Genomic DNA, 17,792 nt, shown 5'->3' on the forward strand with positions numbered 1-17,792 from the left:
ACTACTCCTACAGCTGCAATTAAGAACTCTTCCTCTGCCCACAGCTCACTTGATTACACCCTTTTACCCAGCCACTTTATAAGCATTAGCGGCTCCATGCAGTGCCTGCAGGGCTGAAACTCTGCAAAATCTGAACACTTCCCTCTCTGTTCCTCTTGCAGACTGCTGGCTGCAGCCACACAGCCACCACGACACACCCAGAGACGTTAGCCAGGTACCAAAATAGTTCAGCTTGATGTGTTGTAGGCAATCCCTTGGGCTGGGAACAACTAAGAATCCTTGAAAGACAGGACATGCCCTTTTAGGAGGCTGCTGCTTCCCTTGAGTCATGCTGACCGGGACTGAATGAACTTCAGGAATTTCTCCCTCAAGTAGGCATGACCATGTCCCAAGCCATCAAGTGCCAAAGGACTTGTAGGTGTATGAAAAAACATGCCAATTATTACTAAATAAAGATGATTAACTCTTAGCCAAGTTTTCTCCAGTCTGTCAGATTTCCTTCCCAGCCAATGTCTCTAAAAGGACACAGTGAACAAAAGCTGGACTGTGTTCCAGTCTTCAGTGGGAAGTCAGCATGGAACAGATCTGTCATGTGGGAAGCCAGAGTCTGATGCCCTTTGTAGCTCTGGCATTAAGGTTTTTCAAAACACAAGTGAAATTTCAAGTCTCTGAGGATTTCTAAGAAGGCATATTCTAACAGGTGCTCCCAACAGCTTCCGGATCTGATGTAGCCCAGCACCTGGTAAGACCTGCACAGGAAATTACAGGCATTTCCTTTTGGAGTGGTGATCAAAGCACTATCAGATTGCTACTAAAAGGGAGACAAAAAAGAAAGCCTTAAACCAACTGTCGTTTAAAAATAAAATCCTCTACCAAGCAATAGAGAGCTGCAATTGGCTGGGCTTTGAATGTGAGGAGATGTAACTGTGGGGTCCTGGAAGTGGCCTCATCAATTCTCCTCCTGTGCAGAAAGATGCTGTACCCCAAGTGTTGTGTTCTGTGAACTGCTCACTGGCTTCCTGTGCCAGCCAGACCTTTTCTCCCTTTCAACCCAAAATTGCATCACCTCCCCCACCACACAGATGCTGCTCAGATTTACTGTAAGAGAAAGAAAACGCACCGGGGGAGTAATGAAGCACTTGAGATTCACACAAAAGGTAGCTAAAGGCAGGAGCTGCCTGATGAATACTTCCTAGTTATTTCAGGAAATACAGAATTATAGCCTGAACAAATAATAATAATAAAAAGCCACGTCACTGGAAATGGCTTAGGTAGTAGGCGGCCCCCCACCTTCCCCCTCTGTGAATCCCTAAGTGATGTAAGGGGCAGCCCTTGCTGTAGAACTGAGCAGCAGCTTTCCCGTGGCCAGGCTGGGTTCAGGGACTCACTTGTTTTTACTGGGAAGCACGTGCTTGTCGGTGTCCCAATCTGTATGTAAGTGCAGCACAGCATGAGTCAATCACACTGACAAATGTCATCCAAAACCAACTCTGCTTCCCTCTCCCAACTCCTCCTCCACCTCCCACAAAAACTCCATTAATCTTCAGCCTGTTTCCCTCGGTGATGTAGTGCCCTTTTCAAAATATGTAAGAAGAGTTCTGTCACTTTGACAAACCAACAGTCAGGCGCAGATGCCAGATTTTTTTTTTTCATTATTATTAAAAACAATACTTCAGTCAGATTTGGGCCATTTGTAGTTACAGCTCTACCACTTCCAGTTCTGTAGAAGAATCCAGTTATGCACCAGAAAGCAGCTACACAAGATCCATTCCTTTATCTTTAAGGCCTCAAATGAAACTGAATTGTTGCCAGTTTAGGGGTGTCCACTGGAGGCTGATCCAAGCCTTTTACCAAGGTATGAAATGAGAGCATCCTACTCAGTATCTGGGGCCTGGCTCAGCTACTCTTACTTCCATTACTTCTTGTGCGTTTAAATCCACCATTCCTTTCCTTACTCATTTGTTTCCAAAATTGTTAGGAGACATCAGGGGATGATAGATTCCTGTATTACTATTGCAAATTCTTTGCTAGTTACACCAGGAAGGCCTCTCCTATGTTATCATGGAACCAATGAAGCTGACCTAAACATACTGTAGCAAAAAAGCAGATTGCCAAGATGTTCCCCTGCCCTGCCCAGGCAGAGATAACACAGTAAGAACAAATTTAGTGGAGGAAGCGGCTTCGAATTCCAATAGCTGCCCTTCCTGCTTGCACAATCCCTGGAAATGGGCAGCTTCCCTCCTAAACATCCCAGCCTGCTGACACACCAATAGAAAAGACCCCAAATTCACTGCCCTGGGTGGTTTTGCTGCTCTTAATACTCCTCAGTGAGGTTTCTGAAGCAACAACTCAATGCTTCAGCAATGTCCTGTTTGCAGCCCAGATGTTCTGCTGCTTGCATGAGGCCCTGATGCTGGCTTTGCAGCCAGATGTGCATGGCACAGCCAGATGTGCATGGCACAGCCCTCCTGGCCTCAATGAGCATCAACTTGAGCAGGTGGAAGTGGTCCAGGCAACAAATTCCTGTGCTGCATCATGGAGCTGTGAGGGGATCCTAAGCAGCACCAAGGACTGCCCAGCATGGACCTCATCACTGCTCCACCCTGCCCTCCCCACATCAGTCTCAAAGCCCCTGCCAAAACAAGGGGTGCATCCACCCCTCTGCCCAGCTCCTTGAAGAGTCATTGCCCTGCAGCCTTATGAGCACCATGCTGTCCACACACGGCTGTGTCAAGGCACAGACTTCATGGCACCTATGGATGCTTTGGAGATGATTAATGGATAGAAAGGGTACAGGGCCACCTCATTCCAGTCACCCTCTTGCAAATCAATCAATGCAATTGGCACCACGTTTGTTTTCCAGTCAGGCTCAATTCAGTATTTAATGCTTTTTACATCTCCAGTGTTGCTACCGGATGCCTTTCAGGATGTAAATGGATTTTTAAAGACTCCCTTCCCTCCTGGCAAACACACTTTGCATCTCTTAGACAGCTGCAAAGAGCTGAAGGCTGTGAAGTTCTCTGGTAACAGCATTTCCACTAGGAGATGGGTGAACCCTAACTCCAAGGGACAGATGAAGGAAAGTGAGGAGAGTAGGGATCTCCAGGCTATTTACAAAATCTGTCCTCTACCTGCAAATCTTTTTCCAAAACTTGACTCACGTCTATATCCTTCCTAGGCAAAAAGAGTATTGTACATCTCCTACAGAAAAAAAAGACACATTGCCTGTTCACTTTGCATCACAAGGTTCCCAGAAATTATCTGTGAGCTATGTTTCTGCAATAGTTCTACACCCCAAGGCACAGGGCAGGCTTAAAGGGCTCTCTATAAATTTTCCCAGGGTCTTGGATCAAGGACAGTTGTCCTGGTTCCCCACAACACATCTAATACTCACTTACAGGTACAGAAGAACAGAGAGTATGCTGGTCTGTAATGCTGGAGATTTAGTAGAGCTTCACCAGCATGGACTTCAGAAGATGAAGGAACAGCTACCTCCCAAATTTACCCAAATAGGCACATTAGAATCTAATGACGTTAAATCCCAGAACTGTGTGGAAGGCTATTCCAGGCATTTCCCAGGTCCATGTCATTACTCTGTCACTTGGAAGACTCCAAGATCCCATCACTGGGCCAGGACCTGTAACAGTAATTTTTTCCAGGCTCATTACAGTGTCTGCCAAGAGCATAAGCCTCTTATTTAAGAACAGCATGCTGGGGAGGTGACTCCATACTTGGCAAATCCAACTGCTTGTCTCAAAGAGGAGGGTGGGCAGAACTCGGTGCTGGGTACAGGGGTGAGGAGTGGATGCACAGGCCCTTCCTCTGCTCACACATCATGATGCAGAGTTTTGCAAAGCCACAGCTTTCCACTGAACCTGCCTGAGGACAGGGTGCATGTACACTGCAAGCATCCCAGCCACGTGCCAAGACAGTCTTGCTGCCTCTTCCTAGCCCCTCTCTTTAGCAAATCCCTTGGCTGTCCCTCTTTAGTTCTTTCCCTGCTATTCTCTTTCCATTCTGTGCTAGCTTGGATAAGCCATCCTGGTGGCAAACACACACCTTGACACTCAAACCAGTGGGCAACTGGCCAAACCACCCATGAGGAACAGAGTTTACCCTTGCATGACTCAAGTCCACTCTCCTATCAAGTGCCTTCACCCTTCCAGCACTGGAGAGAAGCATCCCATGAGAATACCCCTCAGAAGAGAGGTACCAGAGCCTCAGCAGCTGGTGCTGCTCAGTACCTGCACTTTGTTGTTGAATGCCCAAGTTACATCTCAGGTGTCGTGACTGGATGCATCCATAGAGCAGCAGCTGAAAATCAACACATCTTTGAAAGCACCCTGTAAGTTAGCTGACCCAACTTTACATCCCCTGTGGCCACCCCTCACCCCCCAGTTTCAGCAGAGATGTGCATCAGGATACCCTAATTCTGGTTCCTTCTACACTCAGCCTAAATTCTCTGCCTTGACTCTTAAGTCATTCAACTTGCAGCCATGTGGGAGGGTATATATGTACATTCATTAACACTTCCATTATGCCCCATGGTTTGGCAGGTGGTGCTGCATTATGGATTTAAACAGTGCCAGCAAGTGAATCTACAGCACTTCACTGGATTAACATGTGATGGGAAATCATAACCTCAAAAGTGTACTGCACTCTTGTGAAGCAGCTCTGATAACAAGGCAACAGAGGGCTCCAACCACCACTACACTGTGCAATCACATCAGAAATTCACCCACAACTTCAGGGAAAGATAATATCCCTCAAAACTCAATCACCATTGCATGGAGTTAAAAAAAAAATGGAAAAGAAGAAAGCAACAGCATATTCTCTTGCCAGTTAAAGGAAAAGAGAGGCACACCTGCTTCTACCACAAAGCATCTTTCACACACACCAAACAATAACATCTGCTTTTGCCCTATAAACTGTTTTCACATTGGAGAAACACACCACACTTGTTTATACTCATTTCAGAAGTCAGCTTTCAAGGTACTGAGTGCTCCACGCCCAACATGATGCCTCCTTCTGTCTTATTAGGCTGACACTGACAGATTTGCAGAAATTGCACAGTCAGATTCCCTGAGGGGATGCTGTCCCAGGGAATGAGAAGATGTGCTGGACTACAGAGAATACAGGCACTGCACACACCACTGAGTCTTGGCAATGGGGCAGGTAAGGACCTTGGATGGGACAAGAGGATAAAGCATCAGTTAAACACTGGTATCCCCACACTGCTTGTCATTTTCTGGGCTGGACCACACTCACCTTTCCTTAGCTGTGAGTGGTACTACAGTGCCACTGGACACTGCAGCTATACCTGAGTGGTACAGAGCTCCTACAAGTGTACAGAACTTGTGCTTTACCTGAGCAGTGGGAAGGATCACTTCATAGCTAAGGCTATGCAAGGATACGTTTCTGTATCTAGATATTGAGGTAAATCAAGAGCTACCTTCAAAAAAGAATTCCTGGTCCTTCATTAGCTCTTCCAAATCACTGTTTTGGTTCAATTACTCTGCTCTCCTTCTCCTGTTTGAAACTCAGAAGAATCTGAGCAAGGAAACACATTCAATCTCCTAAAGACTGGCTGAGAAGTTTCTCTTGGCTGAGAAATTCCAAAGAAATGTTGAGGTTCTGCCATAAGACCCATTTTTAATTTCCATCCACAACACAGCTCTGAAGTACAGCTATCCTGCTGCAAAGCTGCAACCAAGTCAAGACACCAGGGTCTCTTCTCAAAACCAATGGGGTGCAGCGTTATGTTGCTCTAGCCTTAGGGTAGATCTCATATGCCATTCCTATGCATGTACAGTGCCATTATTTTTAAACCCAAGCAATGAGATTATGGATTAGCCTTAGTCTTGACAATTTAGGCAAATGTCTCATTTGCATCATATTTTACATACCAGACTCACAGAAACGGCAAAAAATTTGGATTTGACCCTTCTTTGTACTGCAAGGTTCTCTGCAATGACACAGACCTTTACATGGAATTATCCTCTTATGCTTCAGCACCTTCAATGAAAATTCAGTCTTAAAATTTTAAATAAAACACAACTATAGATATTGTTTTTTTATTTTGACCTAGTGATTGATAATATAACATGGGGTGATTTAACCTGATGGCATCTTGACACATGTCTGCATATAAAAATACCTCTACTAAAATCACAGATAGAGAGAGCATGGATGGCAGCCACTTGAAAAAAAAAAAAAAATCCCCAAAGCATTAAGGCCTTGTAAGGGACAAGATTACTTTCATCCTGCCACAGCATGTTTCAATTTAACCACTGCATCTCTCAGCACTTTTGGTTCATATTCTTTTACCACACAGAGACACAAGTTTGGTATACGCCCAGCTTTAGGAAGGGGAAATGGTATTTTGGGTCACCAGTTCCACCCACCCCTCCACTCAACAAGGCTTTTGAAGTGCACCAGTCCCAAACAGAAGCCAGAATACATTAGCCTGGGGTCAGGAGGGTTTGGTGAGCCTGAGGTTGGGAGATATTTAAGGATTTTTTTGGGTCCACGTTGCTTTGTCAGCAATCCCTCCCCTCCTGTTGCCCACGAGGACACCCTGCCCAGGGCTGCTGGCGTGTTTGCCCCTATCATGGACACTAGCAGGCATTTCTTCAGCCCTTTTGTCAATGCCTTGAAGGTGGCAGATCTCCAATCACTGCCCAAGCAGTTCTTCACTGCTCCGGCTAAGACACCAGAGCACCTCCCTTCTCACCTCTCAGCTATGCCAGCTCATCTTCACCAGTCTTCCCAAGCTCACATGAATTGCAGATCCTGTTACTTTTCTCTATTCTCTTTTACCCCAAATCAGAGAACTGCTCCCAGTATTTTGTGGGGTAGAAGGACTTATGCTGCACAAAACCGAACAGATGCTTCGACACAGGATATGCCCGAAAAAACCATTTTTCTGCTTTGGTTCATCAGCCTAGCATTTATTTCCATATTCTTGTGAGGCTGGTATGTAAACAACAGAGAGTAACTTGCTGTGCTCAGAAGACCTTAAAATAAGAGTCCTATTTCTCTGTCCTCCTGGATCCAGCAAGTCATCCTCCTGAGGTTCAAAGAGTTTCTGGAACTCATAATTTAAAAATCCACGGAATAAAAACAGGGTAGCTGCAGATCTTTACCAACAGAAAAAAGTAGGCTGAAACTGTTCTGTTATTTAATAATTCAAATCCCAGTTGCCTAATTAAACAGGCTTGCTACATTGCAAAAAGAATAAGGAATTATATATTCTCTTAGCTAACTTTGCCAATTAACATGAAAGCCTTTTCATGCTCCACAGGAGTTTGGTCCAAGTAAAACTTTTGAAAACAGACTTAATACTCCACAAGTAAATCTCACATAGCAAAACCCTTGCTGCTCACAGGACTAGGGTGATGCAGCCCCTTGTCAGCATCCTTGTGCTTTGTAGAGCTATTTTGCAGGACACACAGAAGAAGCGATGACCAGCAGAGCATTTTAACAGAGCGTTCAGTATCTCTTTGGACCTGCCCAAAGCTCATGAAAAGCAAATGGTCTTCACAGTTCCTCATGCCTGAAATATTCCCTGTTTGCAGATTAGATCTGAAAGCATCCACAGCATGTGGAGGAAACAGAAGTCTCTCTCAAAGCACTCTGCCCTTGAGCTACAGAATATTTTTTTACGGAAGCACTACAAGTATTTATTCAAGTCCACCTCATCTCTACAGCTGATCACAAGCTCTGGATGCTCCAATTTCAAGCTATGATCCTTCCCCAGCTAGCACCAAGGTCTCTTCAGGTGAGGTGCACACACAGTGGGCTCAGGCAATACCTGCCTTGATCCCCCAGGGCAGCTGTGTCAGATGCAGGCAGGTACCTTAACAGCAAGATCATGCACTATTCTGAGCGCTACAGCAGCAGTGTTTGACCTTGCACTGTTGCACAAAAACAATTGACAACAGCTGAGGGTTTTTCCAGAGCACTGGGGCATGTCTCCTCTTGTTCCAAGGTTAGTTAGGGATTCTTGTCCCTATGAAACACCAGCAGCCAAACCAGCCTCAGTCTGCAACTGCAGTCAGCAGCAAGCACTGCTGAGCCAAAGGGATTCCTTCAGTGATCTCCCACCTCCCAGTTCATCATCCTGCAGCACAAGCTCTGTGGATGCCCTTATGACCCTTTCTGGGATTGAGTGCTTGGTACTGAATAACTTCTTCCACAGAGTCCTGCTTTATAGACATATGTTCCCCACCCAGCAAGCTTCTCTTAGGCTGGTGACACCAATAACACCAATACTTTCATAGCAAGTATTACATAAGACATCAGGTACTTGTTTTCTGAAGATCACAATCTCTACTAAACTGCCAGATGTCTATGCAGACCATTCAAGAGCTATCTGGGTATGCTAAGTACAGATGACAGACTCGATAACAGCTCTGAATGTGTCTAAGAGATTAAATTCCATCTGCATCCTGTTACTTTTGTTATTTGGTACTCCTTCAGAGTGAGTGTTTCAACAAGCAATGCGTAAAGAGCTTGTATCACAAGTTTACAGGAAAAAAAATCCTTTAAATTCTTTCTTGGAGTCACCAGGTACCTGCAGACATGCTACAGTGGTGTTTTAGCAGTTCTTTAAGTGGGAAGGCCAGTTCAAGAAAAAGGTGGATGCGATTCCCACTACACTGATGTCCATTAATATCCCTTTAATCTGAAATGGGTGGGTCTTTGTTCCAACTATTGCTTATCAGGCTCACCATGAGGCTTAGTGCTTCCAGCAGTGCAAAGAGCAGATCCCTATTCAAAAGCCTTTCAATCCCTCTTATATTTGCAAGATGAACAAGTATTTGTTTCCATAAACCAGAGCATGCCTTGCACTGGAAAACAGAACAAGCTGCAATAGTGTACCACACAAAATTATATCAAAGGAAGATTAAACACGTTCATTTCCATGTCGATATGACCAATTCTTAAAGAACAAACAAAAAAAATTACAATAAAACAAAACAATAAAGCCCAATAAAGCTGAAGATTTCACTTCAATAATTATTTTTTGCTCACTTCAAAACCTCCTCCTTCCAATAAGTGGATTATACAGAGGATCTGCAGAGCCTCTTGCTATTGCCAATTCTGCATTTTTTGGACACATGGTGCTGTCAGGGTTTGTTCACAGAGTCCCTCTCCATACTCCATTGTTGGCTCACCCACCACTGAAATCCTGATCCCAGTCCTTCCTATAGCTGTGACAGGAGCTGAGGCATGCTGGCAAGCAGACACTTGGAAAGCTGAATTCACTGGCGCTCTCAATCAGATTACAATTTCATTAAAGAACTTTTAAATAAAACAAACTCCAACATTTGCACTTCATAATTAAGTGGAAGCCAACTGAATTAGTGTCAAGCCATGGCATAAGTGAAAGCATCCGAACCCTGGCACCCCTGTGACCCTAGCCAGCTCTGAAAGGAAAGCTCTAGCAGCTTGTACCACAGCAGACCCTGACACTTCATCTCCTTGGGACTGCAGGAGAAGCTGAGACACTCCAGGCTCTGCCTGCTCCCACTCAGGGCATAGGCACCCCTTCCTATGGTGCTGCAGGCATGACCTGGGAGGCACAGCAACATTCCTGCCCTGGCAGCAAGCCAGGAGTGACTTTCCAGTGGCAGAGTAATAACCACTGGGAGCAAGTCAAGCTCCGGCCCGAGCCCAGGGAAGGCAGCAGCACTGAGCGCTCCCGGGCTTCCCAAGAGGAATATTTCACTGTAACCCACACACAGTACATGACATGGGCCCCGAGCAAGGCACTGCATGACTTACAGCTGACTTCAGCAGGCTTTAGTTTGATCTGTAAATCCTCTAGACACTTCACAAGAATGTTGCTCAACTCCCACCACCTTCAGCCTCACAAGAGGTAGACATAAATACTTAGCATTAGCATAGCTCCCCATGACTCATTTTTTCTCCTTTTTAAATATAGCATCCTATAAATGTGGATACAATCTGAGCAATAAAACTCACATTGTTACTGTTCATCATGCAACCATAACAAAAAATTCCTCCTGCCAGCTTTGGGCAACTTCCTTCACCAAACTCCAAACACTGGTGACCCTCACATGGCTGAGATGGAGCAGTGGAAGCTCTGCTCCATCAGGGAACCCAGGCAGCACAGGGACTGAGCACTGTGGCGGCAGATATGGAGCTGGGCAGGAAGCTCCATCATCAACCCAGACACTCATACCAACTTTATTAAGAGGAGCAGAGCTGGCTCTGGGCACAGGAAGAGCAGGGATTGTCCAGAGAGGAACAGTTTAAGCAGCTGAGAGGCAGCCTGTGCAGCCTTGGGGAAGCCACTCACTGAAGAAGTGGTGGTGGAGGCATCGCTAGCTGGAGGATGTTCCTCACTCTTTCCCAGACACACATCACCTCCCTCCCTCCATCACTGGGCTTGAGCTTTCTTCTTAGAAAAGCCAAACCCATATTGTCCAACGAAGCAAATGCCACAAGCTGCTTCAGAAGCACTGAGGAAGAATCAGATAGGAAAAGCATAGACCAGAGCTTGTTGATTTTCATGGGAATTAAGAGTGTTTGAGCACCCTCCTGTCTGTCCTGCTGCAGACTTTCTTGTGTGATCAATCCTTCATGCTGTGTTTAGCTTTACTGAATACTTCAGCTCCCTAGCTGTACAAATGAGATAAATAGCAGCCCCCTATCTCACAGGTATGTTGCAAAATAAATAGATTTTGCATTACAAGTGTTACAGGAATGCTTTAAAACTTTCACAAGTATCAAGACTAATCCATCACTGCTCATAAAGAACCCTAGGACTGATAGCAAATTAAAATCTTACCTACACAAACATTACAGTATGCAAGACTGTTTTCTTAGTTTATCTGTTTCTGCTGATAACCATGATTGCCCCAGTGACTTGAACTGTTCTAGTCACAAGCTATGAATTAAGTGCACCAAATCCTATCTAGAGAAATACATGCTTTACTCTGTCTACAAAAACAGCTGAGACATCAGTCATCCTCTCAGCTGTCCTAAAGACATAGCTGAAAATGCATGCCCATATCCATCCTGCTGTCAGGTGACTGAAAAGTACATTTTTACCTCGTGGACCTCTCTAGTAAGATTATGCAAGAGAATTTATACACCACAGTATTTTTCTATTTTTTTCTCCAACACTCTTATTTGATATCTGAAATAAGTGGAGTGTCACTGTCATCCTAGAAACTGGCATTTTAAAGACAAGATAAACAGAAGCCTTTGCTTAAAACTTCCAGGAGTGTGTGTAGCTTAAAAAGCTAATTACTTTTTAAAATAATGACTAAGACTCTGAGGAATCTAACTCCCAAAGTCACACAGGTAGTTCTGAATATGTTACCCTTTCAGAGTAATTATGCCATCAAAGTCCCAGTCAAAAGCTGATGAGCGTTACTAATATATGCTGATGAGAGAACCTGAACGTGAAAGACCTTCTTGCTTTATTTACACTTCAGTAAATCAGAAAGCACACCAAGACTTATTTTCACATACAAGAGTAACAGACTTGACCACAAGGGACATTTAAGGAAGTTAACCCACAGCCCAGGGAGTAGGTTTACTGTAAACCGGCTGCAAGCTGATGTTGCTGGACTTGTTTTCACTGGAGATGATAGAAACTTGGAGCAGCTGTTTGAACTTCAGTGGACTAGCACCAGTCACTAAATAAAACAGTGGTCTGGCCCATTATCTGAATCATTACAAGTCACCATTCAGAGGTAAATTAGTCCCCAGGCAGTCCTCAGTGACATTTATCTCTAGACCAAGAACTAGGTAGATGCAGTCAAGAGCTGGGATGAAGAAAGAATAAACCATTTTTACCATCTTGCATAAAGATATATATTTGGTACAACATTCTTTACAGAAGCAGACCTTCTCAAAGAGAAAGCAAGGAAGGCATTGGGTTATTTGGGAGAAGGTGAAAAGAGTGCCAGGAACTTTTTAAGCTGCTCTGTAGTAGAAGAAAGTACAAGAAAGTAATTAAAGATTTTACTCTTGAGCCTATCGATGTCAAACAAATTCCAAGGTTAATAAAATTTAGCCAAAAATTAATATGTAAATTGTACAAGCACTGAAAATTTCTGCTGGTCCATTTTGGCCAGAAGAGAAATAGCAGGAAGGGGAACCCCATCCAAGACTGTGTCTCAGATACTTAGATGCCTTCTGAACTATCTCAGCTATATTTATGTTTGCAACACACCCCACAAAGAAATAACTTCTACTACTCCAGTTTAGAAAGAAGAAAAGTGGACTCAGTGACAGGCAGGTTTCATTGGTGCCCGTGAGAGTTGCTGACCTTAGCTTACTTACCTTTGGACAGGTTGTGACAGAGAAAGTGCTTGGGGGCAGTTTCCTATCCCTTCCCTAGTTCCAGCAATTGGGCTGGTGTCTCAGATGGAACCTATCTGCCTGTGCAACACAAAGCACCACTCACTGGAAAATTGCAGGAGAGTCTATGAGTACTATAAGTAGAGCAAACTACTCAAAAATATTGTTAACCTCCCCCAACCTGGTCCCTACCCCCTCCCTCAATCATTATTTCAGGAGATATATTTTTGTAGAATTATTTCATTATCTAATGGCTGCCTGTTCTATCTCTGTGCAAGATTTCCATATATGTTACTCCTCCACTGACATTTTCTCACACATACACATGCACGGATCAGCAATTGCTCCACTACATTCTCAGAGAATAAAAGAGCCATAAATCTCAAGAAAATAGAGTATGCCAAACAATTCAGCATCTGAAGTTACAGCTGTTCATTTCTCCTCTCTGTTCAGAAAGAGCCAGCCTTGGCTTATTGCAGATGTTTTTGAAGTAGACGGTGTTGCTCTAGATTGACTTTGGATACACTCATGATGTGACCCACTGGAGCACTGGAACTTTGTTTCCCCACAGAGAAAAATACAGCCATTGGCATTCAAGTAGAACAGGAAGGCTATTCTCCCCACACCAGAAAGCATCTCCTCTCAAGCACCCCTGTAAGCAACAACAGGAGAAGGAAGCAATAACTCCACCAAGGAGTGGGCTAATGTTCCTCCCATCTGCCAGTCCCACGCTCATTCTGTTTTCACTTGGACCACATCCTCCCAAGCCTTCTGCTTTATACCTCATTAAACTTGGGTGCTTCACACAACAAAAATGTCATCCATCTTTGCAAGGTTACTTTTAAGGCACATTTCCATGTCTTTTAACACCATTCTCTTCCTCAGCCCTGTCTTGAAAGCCTGAAAATTAATTCCCTATTTTTCACATTGAATCTGTCCCCTGAGTCTCAATCTACTTATTCATGACAGTAAAAGTTTATGCAAACATCTCCACCATGCAAAAACACTCCCCTCTTCATTCCTGTGGATTCATGTTAATATTCTCCACCTCCAGAGTCTCAAATACTCCCTGCATTGAGAGCTGCACATTCCCATGCTGAGGTGCAATCCGTCCTAACTCCCCCTGTGCAAGTAAGCGAGGAAAAGGGATGAGTGGTCATGGAGAAGTTATAATGCTGAGGCAAAAGCAGCTCCACAAAGTGTAAGGCCCTGCATGGCTCCAAAGGCTGAGCAAATCTGAAGTGAGGAGCCACCAGAAGTGACAGCTTAGCTGAAGCAGGGACAAACAAATAAACCAGGTAAACTGAATTATTAAGAGTGGTCAAGCTGAAGTCTGGAGCCTAAAACTTTTACGGGGCATATTGATTCATCCTAATGAACTGACTCACCTGGAGCCAGTAGGGATGCCAGGCTTGGCAGCTGTGGGTAGAGGTTCTTGGCTTGAATCCAGCTACAAAAAGGACTTCACACCCGAGGAAGAAAGATAAAAATTAAAGGGCAGAAATTAATAAAGCTTAACAGTTTTGCTCAAGGAGCCTTCTAGAATTAAAAGAAGGGAGTAGAGTTTCTGCTCAAACGTTGTCAGCCCTGCTAGGAGAACACGGTACATTAGAACAAGGCTAATGAGCCAGGGAGGACGTGGGTGCAGGACACTGCAGTTGAAGAAGAACCTAAGAAACCCCAGCACAATGACAAAAATAATGAATCATCACATCAATTTTTCCTATATCCACCTGCCTAACATTGCCTTTCCCAATGACAACACCAGCTCATCTGCAGGACTCATCCTCTTCCTTCCAGTCCCCAAATGCCGTTTCTCCACCAGTGCCAAAAAACTGTGTGAGGAGGAGGAATAAAGTCCTCTCTAACCACCTTCTGATACAATGTTATTCCTCCCCAGTGTTAGCCTCAGTCTCAGGTTAAGAAAAGAACATCCAATGCGACACAAACAAAAGTTTCCCCCAAAGAAGACAGGTTTAGTTTCTGCAATTCTTAGCAGCTCTGCAAAAAAATTTGAGTTTGTGAAAATACCCACCTAAAACATCAATAAATAGAACTGCCTCTCAGATAATTTCTGAAAAGAGGTGCTGGGCCAGCTCTGACCCTACTGCAGCTCTTCTGGTTCAGAAGTGATGCTGGTGGGGTGTTTGGCCCTCTGCAATCTGGGTATACACTCTATCATATTGGCTAGCGCCTGGTATGGAGGAGCAAAATCAAAGAAACACAAACAAATTGATGCAGAACTACAATATGAAGCTATTCATACCTATTTTCTACATACACTATTATTTTTAAGGGGATGCTGTCAGCTTGGTATTTTCAGACTCAAGGATCTAGAAAGAAATCTTACCTCTCAGGCAGTCTAAAGCTCTGCTACAGAGTTTTTCTTTAAAGCTGTTACTTTGTAATTTCCTTGCCACACCCCTTGTTCTTTCCTTATCTTTCTCCCAGCCTTTCTTAATGGACACTGTTTTTGCAAATCTGTTTTAACAGATTCAGAGCAAGAGACAAGTACCCTTCATAAAGAAAAAGAACAGTTTTAGGCATTTTAAATGCATCTCTTGTGCAAAAAGAGCATGAGTTAACCAGGTAATTTCAGAGTGAAAACTCAGAAAGTACACCTATAGCTGATACAACTCTAAAGTTGATTCACTTTTCTTAATAACAACTCTTGTATGAACAATAGTTTCCAGGTAAGACGTACATAAACATTTCCAGATGGAAAATAGCATCCCTTTAAGCCTACTGAAAAATCCGAACTTAGATAATTTAAGCTACCTGAAGAGTTGGTGGCTTAGATTTTCCTATTTCCGTGGCATTACTGGAGATCAGTGCCAGCTGACAGTGCTGAAGGGCTGCAGCTCCCTGTGCTGGGAAAAAGCCTCACGCCGGGGTCAGGGCTCCCCTGTGCGCTTTGCTCCTCTAAGAAAAGCCCTGTCTCTGTGAAGTCCCAGTTTGATGCACGACGTGACCAGCTCGACAGGGAGGGTCACTGGAGCAGAGGAGTGCAGGATGCTTGAGACTGATCCACACTTAACTTGCTCCTCAGCTTGCAGCCAGCGTGGCTCTTAGTTTCTCTGTCTAGGAAGTAGGGTTTTATGCGTTGTTTCTACAGCTCTTGAGCCATTGATTAAAGTAAACAAACAAACAAAAAACCTACAAGTTTTCTTTCTGATCCCCAGCAATCACAGTCACAAGGTCTGAAAAATCCTTGTCCTATCTGTGGTTCAGTTTGTTTTCTTAATGAAGAAAGTAAAAGTAAAGTAAAACCGGGAATAAGAAAAAAAAAAAAAAAAAAAAAAAGAAGAAAACCAACCAACAAACCCAAACCTGAACCTCCTCCTCTCCTTGTTTCTCTGTAATTGAAGATAGCATCTCTATCCTTTTTAAAAGTTATGGAAGCTTATACAAAGTACTCAGTGATCCAAGAGCAATTTTAAGGTAAGATAAGAATCCTCGCCGTACCCAGATCACATCCAAACGCACCCGGGGCAGGAAAGTAAAATATTACCGTGGCTCTGAATCTGTGGCGGGGGGAATAACCCTGACACAAGCAAAATCCAACAAACCCTCAACTTACAAAGATCTTCCATTACACCGCGTAACTCAGAGCGACCCCCCCTCCGCAGCGCAGAGCCCGGAGAAGACACGGACCGCACGGCGCTCCGACCATTGCGCCATCCATTCCCTTTTCCCGGCGGGGCGGGCACCCCGGGCCCCCGCAGCCCCCCGCCGCACGGAGCCCTCGTACCGTCCGTGCCTTGCCCGGCGTCCGGCGCTGCCGCGAGCGGCGGCTCCGCGGCGACAGTCGGCGACAGCGCTTTCCTCCCGACACCGAGCTGCGGCCAGGGAAAGCGGCGGTGCCCGGGGCGCGCTGCTCCCGACGCGGGGGCTCATGCCAGCGTGGGGCGCCGCATTTCAGCAGGAATCGCTGTGGAGAGAGGAAAGAAGCAGAGGGGGAAGCCCCGCCGCGGTTACCGCCGGGTGTCACCGCCGAGTGTCCCGCCCCTCCCGCGGGCTTGTCACGCGTGGAGCGCCCGAAGTGCGCGGCGCTGTCCCGCGCCCCGCGGGGGACGGGCAGAACGCACCCGGTTATTGTTTGTTTGGCCGCGTCCCCCGGCCCCGCTCCGAGCCCGCTCCCCGCCCTCTCACCCGGGCTGCGGGGCCGCGCCCTCAGCGCCCGCGCAGAGGCGGCCGGGCAGCGCCGGCGGCCCCGCGCTCTGGCCCCGGCGGCCGCGGCAGCGCAGCCCGCGCCCGCCGTCCTTATACCGCCGCGGCGGCTGCTATAAATAGCCCGGCCCCGCCGCCGGGGGCCGCCCGGGCGCCGCCGCAGGGGGATTCGCGGCGGCGCGGGGACCCCCGTCACCTGCGGCTCGGCGGCTCGGCCGCGCTCGCCGCTCGGGCCGCCCGTGGTGCCGCTGTCCGTGGGCGCGGCGGCGGCGCGGCTCCCGGGGGCCCGGGCCCGCCGACCCCCGGCGCGGCAATGGGCCCGTCCGCCGCCGCCGCGCGTTAAGGTGGAGCGGAGCGGCGGCGGCGGCACCTTAAACCGCTCGGGCCGCTCTCCCCGCCCGGCACCCCGGGCCCCACGGGGCTGCGGCTGAAGGGAGCGCACCGACCGTCCGGCCGCGGGGTTCGTGCAGCCGCCAGCAAACGAGGAGGAGCAGGAGGACAGTAAACAGCCGGTTCTGTCTGACGGACGGGGCAGCGGCCGGACGGCACGGACTGGTACGAGCGCCGTTCACGCCGCATGAACACGGCGCACACCGAGCCTTTGAGAAGCAGCTACTGTGCGCACACAACCCCCTTCTCCCCCTCCCCCATGTATATATATTCATACTTAATACTAGGAAGCCTCATCAACTTGAATCCCGATAAGAGAATTCGTGTTGAATACACCAGAGCTCATCCTATACAGCACTCGGGGAACATATAAGCAGTGGTTATTTTTTTACCTCTCATTTGTGCCCTTGTCTGGCACTTCGAGGCACAACCAAAGCAGCGCTTCCCATGCCACCTGCGGGCTCCTTTGCCACCTCACACCTTGCGCCTGACACCAGCAAAAGCTCTGCTCCCGCACCTACACACACTTACTGACACATGCTGCCCTCACAGAGGATGCTGGCAATGGCTGTGTGAGAATGACCCATGACAGGAACGACGTGTCCTACCACAGGAGCACCTTGAGCACAACCCTGGGTGGTGCTCAGGTACAGACCGAGTGCCTGAAGCATCTCAGAGGGTACATTTAGGCACTTGCTGATTTACCGTGCTGGCTCAGGGCTTACCTCCCTGGTGGTGAGCAAAGCAGAGGTACAGGAACTCAAAATGGTTCTTAAACCCAAGTGAACAGTCCCAGCACTCCTCCTGTGCTGAATTAGCATTCTGTATACTCCAGTAGTCCTCAGAAAGATCTACCCAAGGAGTCTGGCACAGCGCTGCGGCATGAACGG

The 17,792-nt window shown here is 46.6% G+C and overlaps 1 protein-coding gene across 11 annotated transcripts in view; it reads right to left on the reverse strand.

Moving 5' to 3' along the window:
• MRAS (muscle RAS oncogene homolog) overlaps positions 1-17,122 on the reverse strand; it is a 38,833-nt gene extending 21,711 nt beyond the window's left edge. For 2 of the 11 annotated variants that reach the window (XM_085584990.1, XM_085584989.1), the window contains exons 1-3: positions 16,495-16,579; positions 16,094-16,273; positions 13,731-13,804 (exon numbers count right to left, since the gene is read on the reverse strand). The gene's annotated coding sequence lies outside the window, so the exon portion shown is untranslated. Of the gene's footprint in view, positions 1-13,730; positions 13,805-16,093; positions 16,274-16,430; positions 16,580-16,708; positions 16,796-16,958 lie in introns of those variants that run through there. The other 9 variants (XM_021526149.4, XM_085584985.1, XM_085584983.1 and 6 more) reach the window with 7 other exon arrangements.
• Positions 17,123-17,792: the final 670 nt, after the last annotated feature.

Source organism: Lonchura striata, chromosome 7 (genome assembly GCF_050655825.1).
Source record: "Lonchura striata isolate lonStrDom1 chromosome 7, ASM5065582v1, whole genome shotgun sequence".
Lineage (NCBI taxonomy): Eukaryota > Metazoa > Chordata > Aves > Passeriformes > Estrildidae > Lonchura > Lonchura striata.